Raw genomic sequence first — 27,203 nt, forward strand, 5'->3', positions numbered from 1 at the left:
GCTGGTAAATTGCCATAATTGAGTTAATAAAAACATAGAATTATCTGTGTTTTCTTAATATAAAGGAGCAGTAGGGCAGTGTCCTTTTGAAATGTCTGAGTTCTGTAAAATGTAATTATACAAGTGCTGTCAATCACTTTTGAATCCCACTTATGAACAGGATTCACAAGCAAATGGTGTGTTCCTTCAGTACTTAGCACTTCAACTTAAGAGTTGCTGACACTTACAGAGCAATTAGATTTGCTAGCATGAAAGTAGGTGTAAGTACTGGCCTTTCATAAGAGATTTTTAAATTACCTTTTTTTTTCCATATTGAAATTTTTTATGAAATGGATTTTTTCCCAACCTGACTTTCACAAATGTATTCCAGCTATTTACTGATCTAGGAGCTGAAGATGACCTAATACATCAAAAGTGGTTTTTAGCTTAGAGGTGTTTTCCCAGGTCAAAAGAAGAAAAGCATCACTAGGTATCCCTGAATTACATTTGTCTCAATGTCAGAGCACTAAATCATGACCTCTGTGTAAAGTCTGAATAAACAAGCTGTAAGAGGGTTTTTTTTGAGGATTTGAAGGGGTTGAAAAAAATCCCCTTATAGGCTGTAGAATATGTGGGATATAATTAATCTTAGCAACTTTTAGTGTCTGAAAGCTAAGTGTCTAGTTAAGCAAGTTAACTTTGCTCCTTACACAGTTAATGAGGAAAAAATGACTTCTTCTCTTACTTTATATAATTTTATTATTTTAAAAAGATGGGTTGAATTGCTCTCTGGAGTTTCTGCACTCTCTCCAGTTATAGAGAGATATTCATCAGCTCTAACTTTAAGAGTTAGATTTCAAAGTCTTAGTTTAACTTTGTGTATCAAATGGTGGAAAATAGCATTTCCAAAGAGTCATCCATCTTCTTCTGACACAGGCGTATGTGACAGGGCAAATGAATCTATGAAGGGAGCCTAAGGTGACATATCTAAAGAAGATGACAGGTTGGACTAGACAGCTAAAATTAAATGAGATTAATTTTTATCTGGTTATTTGAACAGCAACTTGCCACAATAGCTGCAGATGGGGTGCTTTTGCTCTTGGAGGAAAGTAGGATTACAGATCCATCATCTTATAGATATGCTTCTGATCTCCCATTGGCTTTTCTTCTGATTTTGTGTATTAGGAGGAAAGCTATATGGTACTTCAAAACATGTTTGAGAAGTGAAGTGCCTCTGCAGGATGCCTCTGCATCAGAGCCTACTGCACAGTGGAGGATATTGAGTGCTGTGCCTTTGGAGGCTTTCCACAGACAGTCTGCAGGATTAGATGTCTAAAGGAGGTGTGGCTGTTGTTTGCAGCAAGGCTTTGTAAAAGAAATTACTAAATTTCCTAAGTGCCAAGGGATGTAGCTTCAAATTATTTTCCATGCAAATGCAAGGATTAGGGAATCTAATGAACTGGATAACTCAAAATGTACATGGTTCCCCTGTACAAATTATATTATTTCCATGTAACCCACACTTAAAAAAAAGCTTATCATTAGCAGCACTCTGATGTCAGTATTTTTTTTTTTTTTTTCGGGGCGGGGGAAGATAGGAGGAGAAAATTCTCAGCTACTGACTATCAGTGAGTCCTTGTTGCATGGTTTGACTTTCTCTGTGCTTTGGTTTCATGAGCAAATTACTGCAGTGTGAAGTATAATGCAGATGCGCAGGATGCCGGCTACTATCCTGTAATTGCCTGTGTGTATATGCTTGTACTACGACAGTTTTGAGAATAGTTTGACACTACTTATACTACTCACATTGTCAGTATTGTTAAGCAAACATATGGAGATACTGGAGGATATATTGAGTCTTAGACTTGATCTTTTATTTTCAGTCTCCTTACGTTTCCTTCAATGACGGTATCATCATCCCTCTTGGGACTGTGTAGGTTGAAACCCAAACCAAGGAAGGAAGAGAGTAGTTTAGCTAAATCTCTGAATTAAAAAATAGTATGCCTCTCAAAAGCACAAGGTGAGCCAAGATATTTAAGGATTGTGAAGATTTGCTGAAAGTACATGATCTTTATTTGCCTGGTTGGGTTTGCTTTAGAAAGAGCATTTATATTTTCTTGTGTTCCTCAGAAAGAATGAGGATGCGTACCTGCCTTTTGCTTTTTAGCGTGAAAATTATCACAAAATTACCTCTAAAGAACACAGCTTCAGGATGCAATACTTTTCAGAAAGAGAAATGCAGTGCTAAGAATTCCTTAATTCAATGTGGTGGATACAACTAAGCATTAATCTTCTTTGTGTAATCTTCAATGAAGCATGTTCATGCTAGAATTTCTTCCCTTGCTTGTACCCTGGTTGCTAAGGAGAGGGAATGATAAACATAAGATACATGCCTGATTAGAACCCAAAATGCAGGCAGCAGGGATATCAGGCTGAGAACTATGCAGAGCTCTCCGAGAGGCAGGAAAAGCTCTTTATTACAGTGAAGTAATGAGAGATTTTTAAGTTCTAAACATCATAGGCGGAATATTTATAAGTAAGACTTCTTCAGGTGGTTTCTGTGTTTCTTTAACAATATTTGCTTATTTTTTTCCTTTTCTTAATGATCTAATGTTCTACCATTTGGGCTACCTGACTTTTGCCTGAAATACAAAGAGGAAAAAGTGATTTTAAAGAAATAAACTGAGATGTAGCATGTGGTGTAGGCTTACAGGGGTGGTATTGCAGTGCGTAAGAACAGCTAATGAGCCTGGGGAGAGGTTTATGTCCATATTGTCACATTTTCATACCTTTATTCCAGTGGCTTTGCTATTGCACTTCTGGGTAGATCTTTGTCACAGGCAGGTGTGATGGAGCAGGAGGATAGAGAGAAGGGAAAAGGAAGAAGGAAATCTGGGAGAATTTTTTGTCAGTTGCCAGGCTGAAAGAGATTGAAGGCAGCCTTCACATCCCCAGAGATAATTTGAAAGTCAGGTGTGAGTTTTATAGTATGTATAGTAATTTTATACAGATCAAGAAAATTTCACAGTAAACTAGGTGAACCTCTGTCTACATAGAACTAATGAAACATTTAAAACAACATGATGCTGTGGTCATCTGACGTCTAGAAAGGGAAGAAACAACGTAAATAGAACAGTAGCTGAAAAAAATAGGTTGCATTATGAAACTTACAAAGCTACACTGTACATCCAGTTCATTGAAATAATTAGTAACAGCAGCACTGAGTACTGTAGTGTTGTACAGAGCACAAAGAACGGACATCACATATTAAAGAGAAGCTAGAGTGAGTCTCTAGTAGAAAAATAGAGTGCTATCAGAACTGAAGAAAAGCTTTAATGTTATATGCTTAAATCTCAAAGTTTACATGTTTTCCTTTTCTCTATACACTGAGCTCTTAGCAAAAACAGGATTTCTGCACTTGAGTTCAGAAGAGAAACAGCATAGCTATGGAGATTTTTTTTTCTGATTCTGGGAAAATACTGCAGAATTCAGACTGTTCAGAAATAGTTTTCTTTGTAAGAATCGAATATATAAAAGTTAAAGAGAACTGTATAGTCTGGTTTTGAAGATAAGCTTGAATGTGAACCAGACATAAACAAATGTTGCTATTTAAAGTCTGTGAACATAGCTTATGAAATTATTATCTTGTGTTATAAGAACATTTGTGGCTTTTTGTTCAGTAACTCTGAAATCTAACAATGCATATTCTAATAGTTTAATACTGATCAAATTTTACAGAAGCAGTTTAATATCTTGGTCAAAAATAATATTAAAGACATCTTAAGATGACCTCTCAGATGCAAGCAAGCACATGAACTTGATTATCACCAGTTTGCTGTCTTCTCAAAAGCATAGAGTCAGAATATGATCACTAAATGTGATAGGGAAATAGGGCAGAAATTGCTATGTTACTAGTCCATTTTTGAACTCCTGTGGTCCCTCTACTATCAATAATGGTACATCACTAGACAGGTGGACTGACATAGGGTAGAGTTAAGGCCTGCAGGTTTCAATTGTACCTCTGAGATGTTATTTCCTGATATTTAGCTTTGATTTCTCTTGTGCTAAGAGCAGAGGATGCATGCATTTTTGTTAATGGAACAGATTAGAAAAGAACATGCCAGCCCACTGTATCATTTACAATAAAAAAAAAAAAATCAATACAATCTAGAAAGTCTATACTTTATTTTGACTGTCTGTAAATCCAAATAATATGACTTCAGTATTAAAAGCCAAAAGGAATGTCAGATTTTTTAATTTAATTTCAGGCAAACAAAGCCTGCTTCAGAATGTATGTGAAGCTCTAACAAAAATAACAGTTATGTCACAGAATCACCCGAAGAATGCTACATAAGACCATGGGATTTGTCAAGGAATTCAGCTTCTGATTTCCATGAGCTACAACGCAGTAAGAAACTTGAATATATCAATACACCTTATCTGTAGAAAGAACCTTTTTATGGGGTAGTCATTACCTTCAAAAAGACTTAATCATCTTGTGACAGTCCAGGAAATATGTGTGTCTTGAAAACTGGATGTATTCTGCTTTATCACTGAATATTCTTGAGTGTATGTATGTGAGAGTCTCTGTCTGATATCAGGATGGCATCTTACCTCTCAGAAGAAAGTCAATGGGGAGTCTTTAAAACCCAGATTGAGCCCGTTGACATAAAAGCATACAAGGCTACCAGGATCCTACATGGATCTACCAGGCTATCAGGCAGCGTCCTACATGGGGCAATTATTTTGTTCACATCTATAGGCAATATAGTCTGGGCATGGAAAACAGAGTAGATAATAGTCTTAAAAACAAATTTCCTCCTCCTTCTCTCCACACCCCTCAAAAAATTAAGAAAGGTGTGAAGAGTAATTTAGAGAAGAGGAATTCAAGGTTCTCTTCAAAAAGGTAAGAAAAGCATATGCAAGAGGGTTTTGATTGTATAGCAGAGAGGCAATGTTAAATTAAGGACTTTGCTAGATGTGGAGAAAGGAAGGGAGACTCTACAATTCATCAGGAAAGTGTTATCTAGAAAAAAATACCCCAAACTGCTCAGATATCTATGAATTCTAAAGCTAAGGTGGGAAAACAGTGAGGCTTATATATTTAAAATTTATCTGATTGTGTAGACTGTATTGGTTTAAATAGAGAACTTGTGGCTTTGTGTCTGCTTTCTTTATTGCCTGTTCTTGAAGAAGGAAATGGTAAACCCACAGGTTTGAACTTTGGGAGAGGACAAACTAAAGTATCATAGAAGAGGCAGTGGGTGGTGTTGGTTGGGGAAATTGTGTAGTTTCATTGCTGGCAGAGGATTTCCTTGCTTTCAGGAAATCTTCCATGGAAATCATGTCAACCAAAGGAAGCTTAAGAAGAGATGGACATCTACTAGAGTAAAATAAATGTTCATCTGGAGAGGTCTACTAGAGCTGTGATATGTATTTTCTTCACAGTGAGTACTTCCTGGAAAGAAAAACCAAGACAGTGCATATGTCTTTGTGAGATGGAATCCTGAATTTAAAGTATAGCTGAGCTAGAACCTTGACAGCATCTCTGCCTGTCAGATGACAGTAAAATACTCATGGCTATCAGCATCTTCTTGATTTACAGCTTCAAATATATTCACTTCTCTAGACAGAGGATAATGGTGGCAATGGGATGCCCCGCTGGTAGAAATAAATAAATCTGATAGATAAATCTAATCATAAAAATGGCCCATCAAAATGGTGCAGATCATGATAATCACTTCCATATGAGAGTGCTATTAGTTTAACGCATTTGTCTGTACATGCATACATGTGCTTAATAATTTTAATTTCTTGAGAAAAATGTGTGATAAAAGGCTTGGAAAAATAGCTTGTGTACAGATGCAGCTTTAGAGAGCAGTGAAGGACAAGTGAGTTTCACAGTTTAGGTTATTGCTAGAGGGTGGAAATTTAGTTCATGTAAGCCAATGAGGCTTTTGTCAATGTGGTGTTCCAACTAGCTATTCACAGGTGGCCTGCTATTGTAACTGCACTCAAAATAGTATTAGCTTTTTTTAAAGCTGTAATGATGATTGAAAGTTTGGCACTCAAATACTTCAGCTCATTCAACTTTCAGCTTGCTTGGTGGAGTTAGTCAAAGGAAGCACAATACATTGATCCTCTGGCAATTGCACAGGAGCAGCTTTTGTGGCTAAGAGTAAGCTTTAAAAAGGAAAGCTATACATAGCATAAGCATGTATCATTTTGAATATCACTTTCCTTACTGTGTAGGATAGTTGCAGCTGAGATTAGCTGAAGTGCCTATTCTAGCAGAATAGTGGTAGAAATCTTTCTTAGCAAGGGTCTCTGGCACTGTTGAACTAATACAACACAGACTGTTGACTCTAAGCATATTTTTTAGTATGTTGTCTTGTTGAGGTTAGGTAAGAGGAATCACATCAAGTTGCTTCTGTGAAGCTGAGATACACAATTTGTCTTAGTTAGAGAAGCTGTTTGTGTCATACAGTGTGCAGAATTTAATAGTTTGTGTCTTTTATCAACTACTTATATTGTTCTAGAATATTGTTTTTATATTTCATTGGATGACTTTAACTGCATTTAGGTAGAAATGCATTTAAAAGGAAGAATTTAACTTAGAACAGGATTTTCCTCAGTTAAAATCAAGAACAATATTTGATTTTATATCTCTGGGAACAAAACTGGGCCACAGAGACACCATTATTTTCCCCCAGAAAATGTAAGACACCGCTTTTGGGCAACTGTAGCCTAATAATTAATTGTAGAAAGACTTCTCTAAAATAACTTAAAATGTTTTTTAGAAAGATAAATAGACTTCCAAATTTGACTGTCCACACAGCTGAACTTGTCTTAATAATTTGTTTCAGTTTATAGGTAGATAGATAATATTACCAAATTAGATTGTGTTAGTTTTGTGAACTGACTTTGAATTAGTGCAAATGAGCACATAAAAATCAGGGCAGTGAGAATTCATGCTGTTGAAAAATGGGTTAGCTAGTTCGACAAATCTGCTTCCCAGGAAAATGGCCAAGTGGAACCTTTAGAAGGCCTCAGTTTTTCTTGCCTTCAGTCAGGAGATGGAGTAAACTTGAAGTGTGAATCAGACAATTTGTAGGTTAGTGAAAAATGTGAGCAAATTGTATCTGAACCAAAGTTAGTGGCTGAAACCTGAAATACCATTTGAAATAAGATCATTCTGACTTCATTCTGAGCTTTGTCTTTTGAGTGTACTTCACAGAGAAAAACAAATATGTTTTCCTCCAGACTTTGCTACTAATTATTTACCCAGGCAGGAGAAGAGGGCCACACAGATTTGGGTCAAGAATGATTCAAATAAGTTTGAATTAGGAAATGTTTGGCTGATTGTACTGGGTGAGGCAAAAGCATAACTCGAGACTTCAAAAAAAAGTGGGAAACCTGGTGTGACTTCTAAAAGGTTCTTCTGTCCTGTCCATATATATAGTTCAGGTCTAAATCACTGAACTTGTAGCCTAGTTAAGGAAAAAGCAGGAAATGACAATAAAACTGGAAATAAAACTTTTTATAAATATTGAATTCCTCTTCTATAACCAGTATGAAGTACTCTAAGCATGGGATTTTGTTAAAACAGAAAAATTTCATGCTTTGATGAAAAATACTTCATTGTAGCTTCATTGTAGCTACGTTATACTTATCCACCAATTTTGTGCTACTTGGTTAAATTTCTGCTTTCAGAGAGATTGACCAAAAAGATCTAAAGGCAGAATGCAGGTTGAACTAGGTCTTTTCTATACTCTACATAGAAAAATAAAAATCTAAATAGCATTATAAGCCCTCTCCTATGAATAGTTTTACCAACAGCTTCTCTCAACTACTTAGATTGCTCTCTAAAAAAAATAAAATAATCTAGATGTCTTTTTTGAGTCTTTTAGAGATTTTGTATCACTCAATTTATCTCTCTAGTAGTCCAAAGGAATGGAAATCGAATTTGAGAATTCAGCCTCAGGCTCTTCCGGATGTATCAGCTTTTTCCTATTTGCTCATTCCAGCACCCATGAGTCAGGGCACCAAATGTTCCCAGCGAGGCTGTTTCCAGTGCCTAGCTGAAGTTGCAAGCAGTTAGTCACAGATGAAAGAAGCATGGATGAGTACCTATGTGGCATCAGAAAAACTACCATGGAGATATCTCTTTCAGCTGAATTAACACCTGGCTGAGATATTTACAGGCATAAGCAGCCTTATTGTGTGTGAAAATGGGAAGGAGCTTCCTCATCGTGAGGCATTGGGGGTAAGGGCAATGTCAAGCTGGCAAGGATGATCTGTACGCAGAAGGTAGACTGAAGTAAATGAAGAGTGGAAAGAAATACTAAACCATTTGTATTCTTTAAAAGTATCTTAATTCCACCGTTAAATTATGAGCAGCAGTTAGATTTCTTTAAATCAAAGTATGACTCGTAATTATTGTATTATGATTATCTTTATTAAAGGCCTCAACATTTTGTAAAGGTTTCTGACAAATAAAAGGGAAGCTAAACATTAAAAAATAATTTTGAAGGGAACTGTTTCATTCAATAGTTAAATGAATTCAGTCATTGTTTGGCATTCACTCAAGAGTATGTCTGAATGGAAGATTATGCATTCTGACTTTTTCAATTTCATTGAAACTTTTTGTAAACATAAATCTGTAATACAGAGTCCATCAAGACCCAAGATACAAAGACCATAGACAGCAAAAAACCCACAATCCAACCTATTCTAATTATTGAGATAATTAGAATATTCTTGCAGTGATTTTATTTGTGTGGTTGGTTGTTTTTTACTTCAGTTTCTTTCCTGGAAACATCTTATATATTTGGTTTTGTCAGCTTCAAAAAAACCCACTTTTTGCATGTATGTTGTTATCTGGGCAAAGTAATTTAACATTTAAAACCATATGTAATAAATGTTTGTTAAATACGTATACGAATGATGCTTAAGCCAGAAAAAGAGAAATGAAGCAGAGAGGAAAGATTGTTTTAGATCAGTGAACAGTAGAGCTCATACTGTTAAGTATGCGCTACTGTTGCATAGGTAGTCCATGTCACAACTACTTTGGCAGAAAATTAGGAAATGGAGAAACGTTGTTGTTTAGGAAGGTTAATTGCCAGTGTAACATAACTAGTTTCAAACTCAGCTGTATCTCCTGAGAAATGTCAGTATTTCGTGTTTCTGAATTTATTACTGTGTTCAGGACGTAACTGTAGTTTTCTATCTATTTGTCTTGAGTGGCTTTATTCAGGATATTTAAGAAGGCTGAAGCCCACTACTCAGCATAAATACTGCCTACTGCATCATATGCTTTCTCTCATTGTGGGATGCAGTTGCACTTACAGCGTCTGTGCAAACTGCTTTACTCCCCCCTGTATGATTCAGTTGAAGAATGTGACCACCCTATTCCACATTTTATATTGGAAGAAAAGAAAATATCACAGGGTCAGATTCTGCATTGTAACCTACAGTGATAAATGTTACTTGGTGAAGACCCAGAAAGCAGAGGCAATACTGGCAGCATTCATCCCTAGTTGCAAAGACTCTATATAGCAAATCAGGCAGCTGAAACTAAGGATATTGTAATGATAAGTATGTTGATGTAGAAGAGTGTTAGCTAACCAGGTTGTAGTTTACACCAGACACAGTCCAGAATCTCAGTGTGCTGAAGTCAGACAAGAGGAAAGTTTGACTGAGGTAAGGCTGAAATTCTTTCTTTTGCGTGCTGGGGTTGCCCATGTCTGTGGAAAAGGAATTCTGAACCCAAAGATCATACCCTGAGCTTTATGGTACGTACATAACCTTTTTTCTTCAGCAATGAGACTGCTCTTCATTCAGGAAGCTGAGGTTGTAGGTTTACTTCACCCTGAGTGCTCTCCGGTGACTTAAATTACCAAGGAGATGATTTCTACCGATGAGTATTTCTTATCCCCTTTTTCAGTTCTATACTACAATGCAAGCAGAAATACAATATTTCTGGACCCACATGATAGTGAACAGAGAGATGATTTCTCCTCAAGTCTGAAACCTGAAGGCCTCATTTTTCAGTTTTGATTTGGATTTCCTTCTTGGAGCCTTTCCTTTTGATCTTATGTGGTTTTCGTTTTTGACTATACTGTCTTCTGTAGGATACTACTTGGCACTGTCCTGGAAAAATAATGGCCATGAATTCAGTCACCTCAAAATTCCATGAGGCTAGGCACCAGTCTCCATTTTCTCAGCAAATCTGTCACTGAAAGATGATACTGTAATAAACAGGTGGTAGGACCATGGTACCATTCAGCCAGTCTTACTGATTTATTTTCATATGAGCTAAACAAGGAAAACAAGTTGTTTAGGTACTTGAGTGGATATCTGCTTTCAGGAAGATGGGAACTTTACATAATCATAGAATCAACTAGGTTGGAAAAGACCTTTAAGGTCATCAAGACCAACAATTACTGCCAGGACTACCAAGACCACCATTAAGCCATGTCATTGAGGGACTCTATAGGGCTCAACTTTAGCCAAGTGGAGAAGTTTTCAGAAAACCCTGCAGGTTTTGACTCTCTCGAAAACCTAGGTAGGCATTCTTGAATTAGTTTTTAGAACACAAACTTCTGAGTTGCATGATACTCGTAGCTTGGATTAACCTTTCCATGACAGGTGTGTTGGGAATGGTTGAAGACAATGGTTGTATAGATAACCATAAAGTTCTGTCAGATAGTAACTTGAACCCTGTTTAAACCATGCAATTCTATAAAAGGCAGAGGTGATTGATTGTGACTGCTACTTAGTTGACATTGATAATCAAATAGCCATTTTCTTATAATCTATATTAGGATTATTTTTGTCATTCATACAGTTAATGGTCTTATTCAATGCTGAATTTATAATTGTTTAATACTTCCTTAATTTACTGTTAATAAATATTAACTTTAGTAGTACATTTCTAGATTTCTATTTAAATTAATGTTTTGTGAAAGTAAATAGGTCAAATCCTTTTCAGCAAGTAATAGCATTAAAGACTCTTAGGATTTCAATGGATGTGAAATCTGGCTGACTAAAAGTACTAAATAAATGTCTGAGTCTTGGTATTTATGTAAATTAGATAGATTAGAGAGAGATGACTTGTCAGATATGTAAAATATATATTTTCACTGAACGAAAATTTAGGAGCAAAGGTGATCTTAATTTACAGATCATATTTATCATATTTCAGGACATGTCTTAATGTGAGAGTGAAAACAAATCTATACATGCTGTTTCTAAGCATTTTATTGGGTGACCAAAACTTCGCATGAGAACCAGCATTTTTTTAGTTCTTAATATGCGCAGTGAGAAAACTCACTGAGTCCTCTGGCCAGTATAAACATTTCTTATGTTCATGCTTAAACCGAACTTTAAAGTCAGTGAGACAAAATAGGAACAATAAGGTGGATTTATCTGATCTATGATAGTTAAGTTTCATTCACCCATTTTGAGCTGTACTACTTATGACTAGAGAAAACCACAAAGATCATTTCTTTTGACAGACAGATAGTGCAGATAACCTGTGAAGGCAAAGAGAGGTGATTCCAGTGAAAAAAATTTCCACTACTTTTACTGCAACACCAAAAAAACCAAGTGCAAAAAAAGGAGTCAGGGCCAGAGGAGACCCTAAGTTGCCAAACAAATATAAACCACCTTTTATATTTTCTTCTAAAAAACCAAAACCAGTCAATCAACCAACCAACCAACAACCAAAAATCATAAAAAACCCCAATAAAACAACACCCCCCCCAAACCCAAGCCATCTAACTAAATTTCTAAAATGCATTTTGGTGTTTTTTTTTTTTTTTCCCTGGGAATAGTAAACAAAATTAAAGTGTTTTTAAAATCTAAGCTGATACCTAAAAAATGCCAACCCCAAAAGTGCTCCCTAAAGTAGTGCTCATTATGTTAGTAATTACTTCTTTTTTTCTCAACAGAGCATGAAAATTATCAGTTGAATCTGCTTAATTGGAAGTCCATGAAGATCCATGAAGATATTGATCCCCCTGTTAGAACAGAAATAGAGAGAGAATAATATAATAGAATTTCAGAGATTGATTTCCATCAATTATATTTCTGCGTAATGTGTAACGTAGATGTAAGTTAAAGCTGGTGGTAACCACATTTTGAGCTACAGTTTCCCCAGCCTTTTGTGTAGAAGTAGTTGGTTATTAATCAGGACATAAAGGAAAAACTGTATAAACTAGTAGGGTACAACTTAACTTGCTCAAAGCCTATATAGGTTTTGATGTTGTTAAGTAGTCCTATACTAAAAGAATTGGCTGTCAATGTTAGAACTGTGGGTAGGGTTGTGATAATTGTTTTTTGGTGTGCTGAACTCAGCTGAGAACACTCCCCATCATTGGGACTCACATCTGTTTTGATTAGAACCCTAATCTCCACCTGGTGTCTGGGATCAGCATCCTACAAATACCCCCAGAACCAGACAGACCCAACAGCTTTTGTTACCTGCAAGCTCATTTTCACTGAAAAGCTGTGATGACTCAAATATGTTTTTAATGGTAATCCATTATTTACTATTTCACCCACCCACAGGCTGCAAAAATGTGGAGCAGACAGGATGAAATTTAACTGGAGACCAAGTTATAAATTCCCTTAATTTCTTTATGATTTGCTGTCTGCTTCATGAAGTCTATGTGTGTGATTATGTCTGCTGTGTATTTTAGTTGAGGTCTTTGCCGGCACAAAGCCAAGCAAAATAGAAAATACAAACAAAAAGCGCCTCTCCCTCTATAGAATATATTAATTTTGAACCAGAAAAATACTGAAAAACCACAGCTCCTCAGCAACAAAATATAAGGAAAGCAATAGTGGGCTGGGCAAAACCATTTACTGCACATGAAATGGTTACTGGCATGAGAAACAGATACCTTTCACCTTCAGAGGAGCTGATGGAGTTTTGGAGGCAACTTCCATTTTCAACCCTAATATATTCTTACCATCATGTGTCATCTGTTAGAAATGTCCTGTCAGGTATTTCCCAGCAGCAAGACAAAGCTAGCTTTTGAAAACACGAGACTAACCAGAATGCTTTTTGAATTCTCAGGTTTAAGTATGCTTGAGTTCATGTAATTGTCCAATTTGCTACATTTGTTTGAAACGTTTTTATCTATTAAGAAGAATATTAATGAAGAAATGAGAAAAGAGGCTTTGAAGGAAAATGGCTACAGTAAAACCTGTCAAGTAAAATTATTGCAGTAGGGTTTCCTTTATTACCTTTATTTAATATTCTTACATAACTACAAAAGTAAGTCCCTTGAAAGTTGTATTCCCACTGACAGGTTCCCTTCTATTTTATGGTGGCATCCACTATAGTTAATGGTCTGTCACAGATTCCATTGTACGTTCTGATTTTTCAAGCCTTTATTGTAGCAACAAAATTGTTAGAAAGAGATTTCATCCTATGAAAGTTTGGAAAATGAATTTTAGTTTAAATTGGTTTAGCCAACTCTAAATTAGAGGCAAAGAGATTTTTTTTTTCTCATGTTTTATCCATCTTTTTCTTTAATAGGCAGATTTCTTTTCTATTGTAAACTGACATTGTTCCTCTGAAGCTGGAAAAAAGAGCCAGAAGTTTGGCTTCTGTCTAGAATATCTGTTACGATAACCAGACAAGGAACTATTTCACTGCTTTCAATGCACTGCAGATCTGAGTCTGCAGATATACACCTATACATTTTTTTGACAGATAACACAGCAGTGGGAGAAATCTGTTATGTGTGAAGGAGGTATATGCTTATATGGCATGGCAAAGTCCATGACCAGTTCCTCATTATTGATTTACTGACTTGCTGTGATATTTGCATTACTCTTTGCTCTTTGATGTACATCAGCATCTAAATGCTACTAAAGCTTCTTTCCTACTTTTTTTCAAATCTAAGTAACTGTCATGCAAGAAACTGGCTCTTTTTCTTTCTGTAGAGACAAAAAAAGTCAATAAAAAGACCAGATGCTGTGCTGAATCCCTGATGCATGTGCCACTGAAGACAAAAGTAGATACAGAGCTGTATCCTGGATGTCCTGTTGCAATATCAGACTCCAACTTGACTGTGACTGCAAGTGCTGTTGTAGCAAAATTACTGCACATCATTTGATGCCAACCATTATATGATTTTTTTTTTTTTATATTATAAATAATGAGAAACTGGAAGTGTGACAATGTAACACCCACACACAGTGAATGTTTTCTGTCTAAGGACAGAGAAACAAGAGAGTCTGACCGTGTTGTAGCAAGACAATCTCAAATGAGGACACCAGAATAAGCATGAGCTGCTGCTTCTGACATATTGTTGCATAAATCCATAATTTAGAAACAGCTATTACTACAATGAATATCTGTCACACGTGAATTATTTCTACTCCTCAAAACAATTTCTTTTTTCAGCAGATTTTACTATGTAGAGGACTTGACCTGTGATTTTAAAGTACATCAAATAAGCAGATTAAGTGTTTATATTCAGAGATTAAAACAGTGTTTTAGGTAAATGGTTCACCAATGCAGAAACACAAGTCTGTGATAATCATAGCTTACTCATTTGTCTGTTTTCTGACAGAGGAGTATGTTGAATATCTGTTTTCCTTCAAGTCCACCAACTGTATGACACTGTTAGAAATAGGATTTTACAGAACGCAATGACCAGTAACAACTTGGTCCTGCAAGTTGTACTGCCTCTCAGCCTGTTGAGATATGGTGGACTTCTGAAGGGTAGAGGAAAGATGTTAGTTCAGCCTGTTTTATTTACGCCTTTAAAGATGTGAAACTTCCTTGGGTCCATAATTGTTCCTTTTTAAAATAGATAGTAAAGTCTTATGAACATTTTTGGAAGAGACTTGTAGTGAAAATATATTACAGGAGGGGCTTTGTCAAAAGATGTAGAGTAAAATATAAACAAACAAACACAAAACAACAAATCAAAGAAACCCAAATCACCCAAAACCCACAAAATTGGGTTATTGATCTTTATGACAGATTATAATCTACAGTATTGTGGTCTAACAGTGCTGGAATTTTATTTTTACTGTTGTTTTTATAGCTTATTAATTTTATTATTTATTAATTATTAATATATTATTAAATTTTATTTAAGTTTTTGTCGTGGTTTAACCAGTGCCAGACAGCTTTCACTCACTCACTCCCCCCCTTTCTTGCCCTCCCCCTACTCTCAGAGGGACAGAGAGGAGAATTAGAAAGAATGCAACTCCCACAGGTTGAGATAAGAACAGTTTAGTAACCAAGGTATAACACAAATCACTACTGCTGCCACCAATAATAGTAATGATAAAGGAAATAACAAGGGAAGAAAATACAACACCCCATTACCAGGCGACCGGTAACTCGACCCCCCAGCCCGACCAAGCACCGACCGATACCTCCTCCAACCCTGCAGTCCACTCAGCCCTTCCGGGTAACTCCCAGTTACCTCCTGGGCATGATGTGCTGTGGTATGGAATACCTCTTTGGTCAGTTTGGGTCAGGTGTCCTGTCTCTGCTTCCTCCTGGCTCCCCTCCTCCCTGGCAGAGCATGAGGCCCACAAAGTCCTTGGCCAAACCAAAACATCATTGTTTTCCAGCTCTGTTCCCAGCTGAAAGCCAAAACACAGCACTGCACCAGCTACTAAGAAAGAGAAAAATGACTGCCACTGCTAAACCCAGGACAGTTTTACTTTATTTTTATTTTTTATTTTTACTTATAGTTTATTTCGTAACTCTATGAAAGTGAACTTTTTTTTTTGTGCAGATAATGTCTGGTTACAGATTGTTGCAATAAAACAAAGTTACCCAGCATGCTTTATGACCATTTCGTCTTGGAGCAGTCTGTCACGTTACAGTTAGGGTTTTGTCTGTCTTTCCCCTCCTTTTGGTATAACAGTCTGAGGAAAGCGATTATCTGGCTGTGAAACATATTTCTTGAACAGCAGGATCTGGCTCAGTGGCTTGTTCTTTATATCTACATAACTATTCTGGCAATGATTGCAAGATGGAAAAGTAGGTGACCCTTTAGCATCTGCCTTTACTATTTAAACTGTTGATAGTTTTTGCCTAAAGGATTTTTTCTTTTTTTTTTTTTTAAGGGAAGAGGTATAGTACTTTGTTTATGATTTACATTTTCTCCTCTCCTATGTCCATATGATGTTACGTCACGAAGTGCCTAGATATTAATAAAATGTGTGTGTATATCTACTTGTAAAAGGGAGAAACAATGTGACTTTCAAAAGGAAAAATAGATACTAAAATGTCTTTTAATAAGGATGTACCTTCTGCTTTAAGATCAGACATAAATCCTGAGGGTTTGATTTGTTGACAAGAAAATGAGTAATTAATCACCCTCTTCAGCAGAATCCAAATAAACATTTCTTCTGCAGATGTGCTGATTAACAGGGATTCCCCTTTTGGGTGGTTCAGAAAGTGAAATGCTTGCGTTTTGTTTTGTTTTCTGGAGCAAAAATACACAGTCCTCCTTCTCACCAAAAGTTTTCATCTGTGACAGCAAAATGTTTTCTGTTTCCTGTTTTAAGGTTTAGAGATTGGTAAAGGATTAATTCTCTTCAAAGTTCAGGTGAAGGGTACATGTTCTCCCTGTTTATAAGAGCATGTTTAAGACCCAGCAGGTTGTTGCACCCAGAGTATCTGGGATTTTGCTACCTGCATAGAGGTATGGATAAAGATTTGCCAACGATAATTAAACATACTGATATTTTTGTTTCTAAAATAATTTTACTTCCAGATTGGTTCCATCACGGATGTCAAAAATCTCAAAATATACTTGGTTGCTAATCAAACACACCAATGGATAAGGAAAGTAGAAAAGCTGTCTGTGTGATTAATAAGTGAATATTTTCGGGAGATGTAGTAAAGCAACCTTATTATATTGTCTCATTTGCATTCATGATATCTGATAAAATAGTTTGTAAATTAAATACTTTGTTCAGTATTTTTTGCATTTATCTCATTTTCTAGTGGAGTAATCCAAAGGATGTGTACCTGAAGTTGCAAATGACATATTACATTCCAGTAGTTGACAATACGATAAAGATATCCAGGCAGTGGTAAATAAAATAATGTATATAATTTATTGTAAGAGAAGAGCTATCCAATACTGTAAATCAAAGATTTATGTGCTCTTAAGATACTAATACTGATGTTAATAGTGATTTTGATGCATCATACTAGTGGAAAGTTGTCCAGCTGAGAAAATCAGATATTAAATAAGAATTGGACAGAGTCCTGTGATTGGAACTTGAAAGTATCCCAGCAAAAGAAAGACCAAAGTCATCTAAAAAGCAATATAATTTTATTAATCATGACACAGTACATGGAAAAGAAAGCAAAGACTATATCCTGTATAAAAAAAGAACTTAAAACTTGGTATTTGATTATCTAGATACCATCAATAGCAGCCTAAGCTCTGAAATATCTTTGGAAAAAATGTACATCTAGAATATTTAGTATGATCGATGCATATGATATGTTATGACACCCACATAACCACAAACTAGGTTATACCTATGGGTCCAGAGAGATCTTCCCAGGTATGATCAGTAAGACATACCCCAGTGTTATTTTATTTGGAAGTACAGTCCTCCCCATTCCTGCACCTGGGTTTCAAGAGGAAGCAAGCCTGGGAGGTGGGTGGAAAATGAGTTGTCTTGCAGGTGATCTAATCTGGATGTAGCCATAGGTGCTGAGGGAATGCTTCCCTTGATATGAAATGATCTAATGAAGGGAATTAATTCTGCCTGGAAACCTTGCCTCCCTTATAACCTCAACCATTTAAATCAGTTGTGTCTTTTTCATTTGTAAAACATGTTTGGAGCACAAAGCCTTTTCATTATTCATGGTTAGCACCTGCCGTAGTAGAGCTGTGTACAGTCACCTGCTGTGCTCCCAGTTCCCAGTATGACTGCACTTGCCCATTCTCCCTGCTTCATCTAGTGTAAAAAGCTCTTGCCTCTGGCCTGATTATTATTGTTTTTTGAAAAGATGTTGCATGTACACCCTAAAGAAGAAGTCACCTTAATTCGTGGTTGGTGCCCCACACTGCTTGAACCACCCCCTTCTCTCTGATCCCTTAGACATTAAGGGAGCAGTTTAGCTCTGCTAGGGAAGAAAGCAAGAAATGGCCTCTGCAGAGGAAAATTTAATTAAAGACATTTAAGGTTCCTAGAAGGACTCAAGTACCTCTGAAGTTTGAAAAATCAAAAATTCAGACATAGCCTCTCCTCTTTTCTCTTGTTGGGAGTCTGATTTTTAACAGCACTCAGGCTGGACGTGCTTTGCACGTGAAAAAAATATTCCCATCTAATTTATTTACATGCAGTTTCTGTCTCCTTTAGCCATATTTTTAGCTGACTGTAGTCAGACCACAAAAGCATCTGTCATTACTGCAGTGTTGAGATTCCTCCCATTTCACTTACTTTACCCGTTCTAAAAGTGGCATTAAAATAATCTACATTTTCCTTTTCTTACCTTCTTTTAGTTACATTTGGATTTTGCTAAATGGATTGTCTCCCACACGCCACTGTTTGTGTTTATATATGTGTTCCTGTTCGTATGCTGGATACCTCTTTTTTGCTTAACCTAGTAAAATGTCTCAAGTAAGAAGCAGAGAATTCTCTAACAGTTGCTGTTTAAACCTGATTTATCTTTATTCACATTCACAGGATTTTCCCTTGAAAATTCTCTTCCAACTCCTCTTGTGTGGCATTCGCTGTCATATAAAACCCGATATTAGTTTGGTTTGCTTGCCTGGTTTCCTTAGAAACCTTTCTGAGTGATTTCCTCCAAAGGAAATTATCATCCCACATTTAGGAAGGTACAGTTACAACTGAATAATGTTTTGACAGAAATATCAAAATTAAATTGCACACCTTACTTTAGCACTGCATGTGAATTAGCCTAATTTGTATTTTCAAATCCTAAATGCCTTCTCTTCAATTTTGAGCCACAGATTAATGTCCATCATGTTTAGAAAGTCATCAGATGAAGAAAGGTCATGGCTAATCTAGGCACTGAAACATTATATGAAGTAATTTTGTTTTGTAAATCTGATTGTTTTAGAGTCTTTTTAAGTGACAAACCAGGCATTTGCATTAGACTCAGGAAATGTTATTACACCATCATCTGGAAATTTTACTACCAGCCTTTTTACTTCAGTAGCATGCAACATTTTTAAAGTTATGCTGTCTCAGAATTTGATCTCTAGCACAGTGTCACAGGGTCAGGAATTACTTGGGGATGTTAAGGCTTTGATTCTGATTTGGAATTGATGGGCTGACTTGCACTGACTGATAGTAGTTAGAGACTTCAGGTACCATGTGGCTTGAAACCATCTGTTTTATTCTGCTTTGGGAGCATCTATAGCAGAGTTATACCGGTTGCTTTGTTACTGATTTTCCACCCCTGTGTACAGAAATGCATGTGCCTCATGCCACTGTTTTACTAACGCCATGCTGTTACAGAACTGGCTATAGCTGTTCTTTAGTTGGCTTGCTAAAATGTAAACAAAGTTAGTTGTTTTTTTTTTTTTAAAGCGTTAGGTACACAGTTACTATTATAGAGTATGATATGTGATGCAGATTAAGATTAATAATATATTATCTATATTATATAATGATATACTATATAAATTGAATGCATAATGATACATGATAAATTGAATACTGTTTGTTACAATTGCCCACAGCCATTAACTCTTCATCATAAAATGGGTTGAGTTGAAAGGAACCTTAAAGCTCACCTAGTTCCAACCCCCCTGCCATGGACAGGGACACCTTCCACTAGACCAGGTTGCTCAAAAGACCTGTCCAACCTGGCCTTGAATGCTTCCAGGAATGGGGCATCTGCAGCTTCTTTGGGCAACTTGTGCCAGTTGTTGCCCAAACTCAGCACAGTAAAGAATTTCTTCCTCATGTCTGATGTAGATTTACCATCTTTGCATTTAAAAAATAAGCAATCCAATACATTGTGAACCTTTCAAAATTAACAATCTCTAAGGCACTACTTTCCATAACACTATAGAGTAGATGTTTTTATTCAGGTATTATTAAATGTGTATAATGAAATATAATGTTAGATTTTGTGCCGCAAGTGAAATGAGATGAGCATTTCTGGTTTCAGATAAAAATCTGGAACTATTGGTCACATTAACATTTACTTCTTTTTTTTTCCTTTTCCATATTTTTTCATTTCTGTCTTCCTCCTAACATAGACTGTTATTCCTTACCTGTGATGTCAACTTCTTTTTTCTTTTACTTGTAAAATTCTTGCTGTGAAATTTTGTGGTCTCCTTGGTTTCCTAGCTCTGTTTAATTTGGGATTAATTCTGAGTATTATGCACATGAATGCAAAACGTACAAAAGCCTTTGTAGAAAGCTATATATTGGAGCAATCCTACCCCTCTAAGTTCAGCAGTGCACCGTGAGTTCTTTAAGATCTGTGAGCAACTTGAATGGCATTTTATAGTAAGAAAAATAGATTTTGTATTGATTAAAATGGAAAGCTTGCATTGAAGATGAGTTGCGTGTATGTATATATACTGTGATATATTAAAAATGTATACAGGTAAAATGCAAGTTAAACACTTCACAGTCAGTAGTAGGTTGATGTAGTAAGTTGATATGGTTTATTAGTTCTGGGCTTTTATGTGATATGGTATAAAACCCCCAAGTTAAAAGGTAGAGCTGCTGGGCATACCATTTACATGGTTGCAGCTTTTTATTAGTCACTGATCACTTTGATGCTGTTAAGTTATAAAAACTAATTAGTGCATTAGAAATGTGTATGTGAATGCTGGAAAAAATCTTATTATTACATTTGTAATTTGCTGGCTGGCATAGGCCTATTATAAAATAAATTAATGTTCTGCCATATCACTACTGATTCTAATTTGTGAGCAAAAGGCAAATCATATGGTCAGAAATAGCTGAACACTGTCCCTTAGAATTCTGGTATTTCAAATAGTCACAGGATTTAAACACATTGTTTTTAAAGCCATTGTAAAAGAAGTGGTTCTGATTTTTTTTTTCCCCCCCTCCACATTAAATTGGAGAGATACTATGCAAATCATATCTGCCTTTCGGGAGAGATTAAAATCCAGGCCACCAGCAGCTCTGTCTCCATAAACATAAGTGATCTGATGTCAGATGGGATTATTGAACCCAAACTGGGAAATTTGGAGAGGTCTTTGTATTCCACTGAGAGATACGCTTTTGATGGATGATCCAGGTTGAAGAGATATCATGCATAACACCATTTTGATGCATCCCTCTACTAGTATACATATTGAGAAATGCATTTGCACTTTCCCCCATGATATCTAATACATAATATTCTTTAAACCTGCAAACATAAAAAGACATGTTGTAAGATTTATAGAATATTTTATAAAGCACATTTTTAAAACCTGAAAATTCCTGCTACTGTATTTTTTCCTTTCAACAACTTGAAAGCTTCTCAGCCACATTCTTTTAAGAAGTCCTGTTTTAAGGGCAGAGATACAGCTCCAATAAAATGTTGAATATTTAAAATACTGAATATTTTCATGCTATTTGCAACTTAAAATAGGAAAGGCATTATTTCAGTTTGTGCATATAAAGCTTTTATTGATATTTTCTACACACTGTCTAAAAAATGTATCTTTTGCTATGAGCGAAGTATAGATTGCCTAGTCCTTTACCATATCCGCTGTATAGTTTACTGCAAATAATAGTGAAGTGCTTTTTCACCATGAAGTAGGGAAATGCAATGCCATTAATTAGTTGTATTCTGTTGTATTTTTCTGTGCTGCTGTGAACTGTGTGCTGGTCTGAACTGTAAAAACCAAAACCTTTCTGACTAATTATTAGTACATCTTATGTACAACACTTATCCATAAAGAAAACTCCATTGTCATAATAATATTCACATCACAATTGTAATAACTGCAGCTCCAGCTGTGTTCTTTCTGAGGATGCTTTCTGAGGTTCATGCAATAAATGAACCTTGACCATTAGTTCTTTTACAGCAAAACGTGCAAGAACTAACAACTCTCTAGAAATACTCTCTCTTAAGTGTTACTCTTTAAACTAAGTGGGATGCAGTGTAAATTGAATGTAAGTTTGTGGTGAAGTAGAGAAGAGGTTTTTTATTACTGAAAGGAATTGGGAGAAGTGCAACAGAGAGAGCATTGGAGACTAAAAAACCCTGTTTATCCAGAGAAGTAGTTATACAGGCTAAATATTGGCAGGCCTATTTATCCACTGGTTATATGTGAGTTTAACTACTTTATGCAGAGTAATATGAATCAGAATGAATCATGCCTTTTGGTCTCTCAACCTTTTAAAATTTCTGGAAGGATTAATCTGAGGTATAGCTCTATAAATATTTGATTTTCATGTTCTTCAGTCAAATTATACTATTATAAAATGTTTTGATTCATCCCCAGTGCTTTTGCTGTTTTAAAATAACAACAATAACAAAAGTGTAATTCACATGATTCAGAACGTTTAACTGAATTTTCAAAGTGGTTTTGCACATTTTCTGAGTTAAGCTGTGAAGTATTTGTAGCAGGCTGTAGTAAAAATCAATATGTGTTTCATTTAAAATACATAAACACACAACTAGACAGTTTTCTGCTGGATGTTTTTCAGGTTTCACTGCATGAATTTGAGAAAAAAATTCTTAAATACTTTGATAAATCTAGAGAAAAAGTTCTTAAATACTTTGATAAATCTAGAGCTGAACTTTCTCTTTTTGAAAAAAAAATAAAGCCTGGTACTTGTAAAACTTACACATCTTAAGTAGTGCAAGAGCTGAACAGGAAAATGCAGGACACTAGTGTATTGCTGCATTTTTTTGTGTCTCTGAAGGAATAGTTTTCAGTGTTTCTGCCCCATGTCCTGATACACAAAGGTATAAAGCTAAAAAATTGACAAGTGTATCAGGCAGCTTTACTACTGATAGCTATTGATAGCCAACAATAACCACCTCTATACTTACATTTTAATTTAGTTCACGTTAGCATCCCCCAACTTCTGAACTAAAATAGTTCCTGTAAACAAACATGGAAAAATTGCCATATGCCATCTATTTCAAAAGTGTTTTCATTTGCTGTATTTGAATAGTGTAGTTGAAGTCCTGTTTTTTCTGGTATAGTGCTTGGAAGGGAGACCTAGATGTCAGGTTAGTTGACTTGGCTCATCTCCTAAGTATTTAACTGGCCTGAAAGCTGATGTGTTCCCAGAAAACTGTCATGGTAAACCATGTTAGGCTGCTGCTGCATTGCTGTCCATTAGCCAGATGCAACTCATATCATGTTATTAACAATTACTGTTTCAAAGATGCTTGCATTGTAGCACACAAGCCTGTGATGTGTTTTAACCTGTTGAATCCTAGTTATGTTTGGTTTGTTTTTCCTAGCATATAGAAATAATGCTTATAAAGATTAAAAGAAAAAGGCTAAGTTTTGTGAGCAAACAAAAATCGGTTGCTAGCTGAATTGTCCCTTTACATTTTCCATGAAAATTATGTACACCTTCTGTTAGACCAGGTTGATCAAATGCTCAAAGCCTGATCTAACCTCATCTTGAACACTACAAAGGATGGGGAGTCACAACTTCTCCTGTCAACCTGTCCAGTTTGTCAGTCTGTTAGATCACTTTCTGTGTGATCTGTCACAGCTAGGAAGTTTTTTGTGTATGTTGAGTACTTTTTGCTGCAGAAGGGATGTTTCAGGTACATGTGAAATCACTGCTACTTATGAAGATGACTGCTTCTATCATGGCGTATACAGAGACATCTGCAATTCAGAACGTGAACTGGGAGAAGAGCATGTTTGTAATAATTACTGCTTAATAATCTGAATGAGGAAAAAGAAACCAGAAAAAGAAATTTTTAAAGTGCTGTCAGTTTCTTTAAGATTAGATGGAAATTTGCCCCTGTAGGAGATGACATGAAATAGTAGTTCAAATACCCTTTTTGTTTACTTAGGATGCTTTAAGTCTTTACCACCTGGGTGCCTGGAAGTATGAATAAACATTGGAGTGACAGGTTTCACACTGTTGTGTCATAGGTTTGCACAGCAGGACTGAGTGGTTTCTGACACTATTGGCTGATCTGTTTTCAACTAAAAAAGCATTTCAAATTCCGGGAAAAGAAAGCTCTTTTCCATCTTTGCTCTTCTTAGAAGAAATTATGTTTTTACCTAATTCTTCCTGAAAAATCAAAGTTTCTGAAATACAGAGCATTAAAGGAGTATTGTACAAGTGAAGAAAGGAATGTAGTTTAGGTGCTTAAACCCATAAGGAGAATATATGCAGTTATATTTGTGAAAAATTACCAGAAATCACTATTTCGTGTAAACTCCCATCTCAAAACTGTTCTTTTGTAAGACGTAAACAGATATCGGTGGAAAAAAGGCAAAAGTCAAACAATAAATCTCTTTCTTTGTAATTCAATTACATTGAGCCAAAGCAGTGTTCCCGTGGTGGCAGCTTGACACAAGTTCAAGGAGTAAATGTTGAGGCTGTGGAATAATTCCTTTGACTGTGACCAACTTGGACTTACAGCTTTTTATTTAGGCAGTCAGAGCTCAGCCTTGGTAAACAGCAAGGCTTGCTTGACATCTTTTCCAGTGTCTTGTCTGTGGGTTGTAAAAAAGCAAAAGTAAAAAAAATTAAATAAAAAAATGTAAAATTCAGTCTCAGTCAAAGTTTGTTTGGAAAGGCTGTAAAGAAGTGCTAGAATGATTCAGGTTAAGATATATAAAGATAATCTAATTCTAACTGCCTTGCCGTGGGCAGTAACATCTTCCACCAGACCAGGTTTCTTAAAAGCCTGTCCAACCTGGCCTTGAACACTCCCAGGGATTGGACAGCCACAGTTTCTCTGAGCAGCCTGTGCCAGTGCCTCACCACTCTTACAGTGAAGAATTTCTACTTATATCTACTTTGAATTTACCCTCTTTCAGTCTAAAGCCATTACCCATTGTCCTGTCACTACATGCTCTTGTAAAATGTTCCTCTCCAGTTTCATTATTCATTGTTAAATGAATAATTGAAAGAAGTAAACTAAAAAGCCATTGAAATTATTTGTTAGATTCCAACAATAACCTCACAGTTGTTGTTAATAAACAAATAAGGAAACACTTTAAATGAAACAAAGATTAAAGAAAATACTTTTAATTTTATACCATATTTAATTTTAAGAACTCAGAACTCTTTTCAGATAATGATTAAGATTGATTAAACCCTGGGAATAGAGGCAGGTATTATAATTTTTTTTGTTTTTAGATAAAAATGTTAAGACATTGGTTGATGTAAGCTTTTCATCACAGACCATCTGGAAGTCACCAACAGAATTTAACAGTTTGCTCTTTCATACTTTTTATAGATGACAGCTGTGTAGTTCAAAATTAATAAGCAAATAGAGAAGAATGTGGTGTTCAACACAGCAAAATACTTTGGTCACCAAGGTGCTCTCAGTAAGTGAAATAGTCAACTGCTGTGATGGTGTATAGAGGAAACTAAGAAGTTGTTGAGAAGCAAAAGCTACTTGTTTGTCAGATTCAAAGCTACACTTGCTGTTCTCTTGACGAGAGAAAAAATAAAAACTTGTCAGAACTTGTCAGAATAACACCAATAAGTGTGCAATTTCTAAAATAAATGTTTTGTGGAGATTAAAATCAAGGTAATGCTTCTTAAAGCTGCTGAAACTGGAAAACAAAGTAGTTGTCATTCAGCACAGAAGATACGCATTCAATTTCTTATTTCAACTTAGAAGACTATCTTGATGCCAAGTACAGCATAACACAGCTGAGTACCTACTGGGTACTTTCTGAGCTGTCTGTGGATTTATATTTATGTTGTTATATTCATGTTGTTGTTACGCTTATGTTGTTGTTAAATTTACAGTTTATGTAAATGAACAGCTTATGGTGTGGGAAACTGAACCTGAGTCTTTTTTTCTGAGGTAAATAAATTTATCACTATATGGAATCAGTTTGTTTTATGTCGCTTCTCAGCTTCTTTGGAAAATAGTTTTTTTGTGGCAGCTACCACCTACTAAAGCCTATGCTGGCTTTTCTCTACTACTACTGCAGAAGAGCATAGCATAAGCTACAATTACACCTTCATTTTGGTAGCTGACATACTATATTGCCTTCATCACTGTAGTAACTTGTGCCTCCTACTCATAATGTATTTATCCTCACAGTACTCCTGTGATGGTGAGCAGATGGTAAAGTGAGTCACTAGGTACTGAGCTTGACTCCTCAAGCTCAGGCAAGAAGACTGATGAAACCAATCCTGGGTTTCCTTTTTCCTACTGCTAGATCCCTCATGCTCTACTGGGAACCATAAGAGTCTCTCTCCAAAGGATGATGGATATCAGATTATATTCCTTTTCCTATATCCTTGGGAAAAATGAAAAGAGGAGGTCCTCTGGGAGCCCTTGTCTTATGTAAATATTCAAAAGTGATGGTTGAGGCTTGGCACATAGCTGAATAATATTAGAGTTCTCAAATTATGTTGACTATGAGACTGTCAGAGATAATATTGAGGCAGATAAAAAGTGTGGCTTTCTTACATTTCCTCTGACTCTAGCACACGCTGGCTCCTACTGAGTCCAGCCAGTGGATGATTAATTTCAGTCTATTGATTCTACTGGCAACTGCTACAAGTGTCTCTTCTTGGATAAGCTGGCTGGGTTTATAAGGACACAGGAGCTGAGAGTGATGTATTACAATGTTCCTGTACAAAGAATTAACACTGTAGTGCTCTGCACAAGGTAGCAGTCTGGCAGGACTCCTGTGAGATGTGGAGTGTATATGACTGAATGAGGCAGCCTCTTTTCTGGAAATCTTCTTGTTCTCCTAGAGTGAGACGGTTGTTTCCTAGTCAACTCATTTGGAAAGTATGTTGTCTCTGACATGCCACTAATATCCTTTCTGGTAGGGGAGTTAATGGTATCTCATTCAACAGTCTTAAGGGATTTTGAGCTTTCACATTATTAAACATATATTCCATTAGCCATCTAGTCTAACAATCGCATGTTAAGTAAAACCTAAATGCATCAGCATGACATGGGAAGGATTCCTAAAAAGTGAAAAAATTGGCCTTTGGTATTTAGTGCTAACCTGACACAATGGAAGCAGAATACAATTTTTTAAACATGTTATGTGCTACCTCTGCCCAACAGGGGCCAGATTCTG

At 36.0% G+C, this 27,203-nt stretch overlaps 1 protein-coding gene across 1 annotated transcript in view; it reads left to right on the forward strand.

The window, feature by feature from the left end:
- The window catches only part of NALF1 (NALCN channel auxiliary factor 1), a 474,418-nt gene that overhangs the window by 24,254 nt on the left and 422,961 nt on the right, over positions 1 to 27,203 (forward strand). The window lies entirely within an intron of this gene.

The sequence above is a fragment of the Neopsephotus bourkii genome, unplaced genomic scaffold, assembly GCF_033783945.1.
Source record: "Neopsephotus bourkii isolate Nb327-2 ecotype Australia unplaced genomic scaffold, CSIRO-AGI_Nbou_v1 NB_1760, whole genome shotgun sequence".
Taxonomy (NCBI): Eukaryota; Metazoa; Chordata; class Aves; order Psittaciformes; family Psittacidae; genus Neopsephotus; species Neopsephotus bourkii.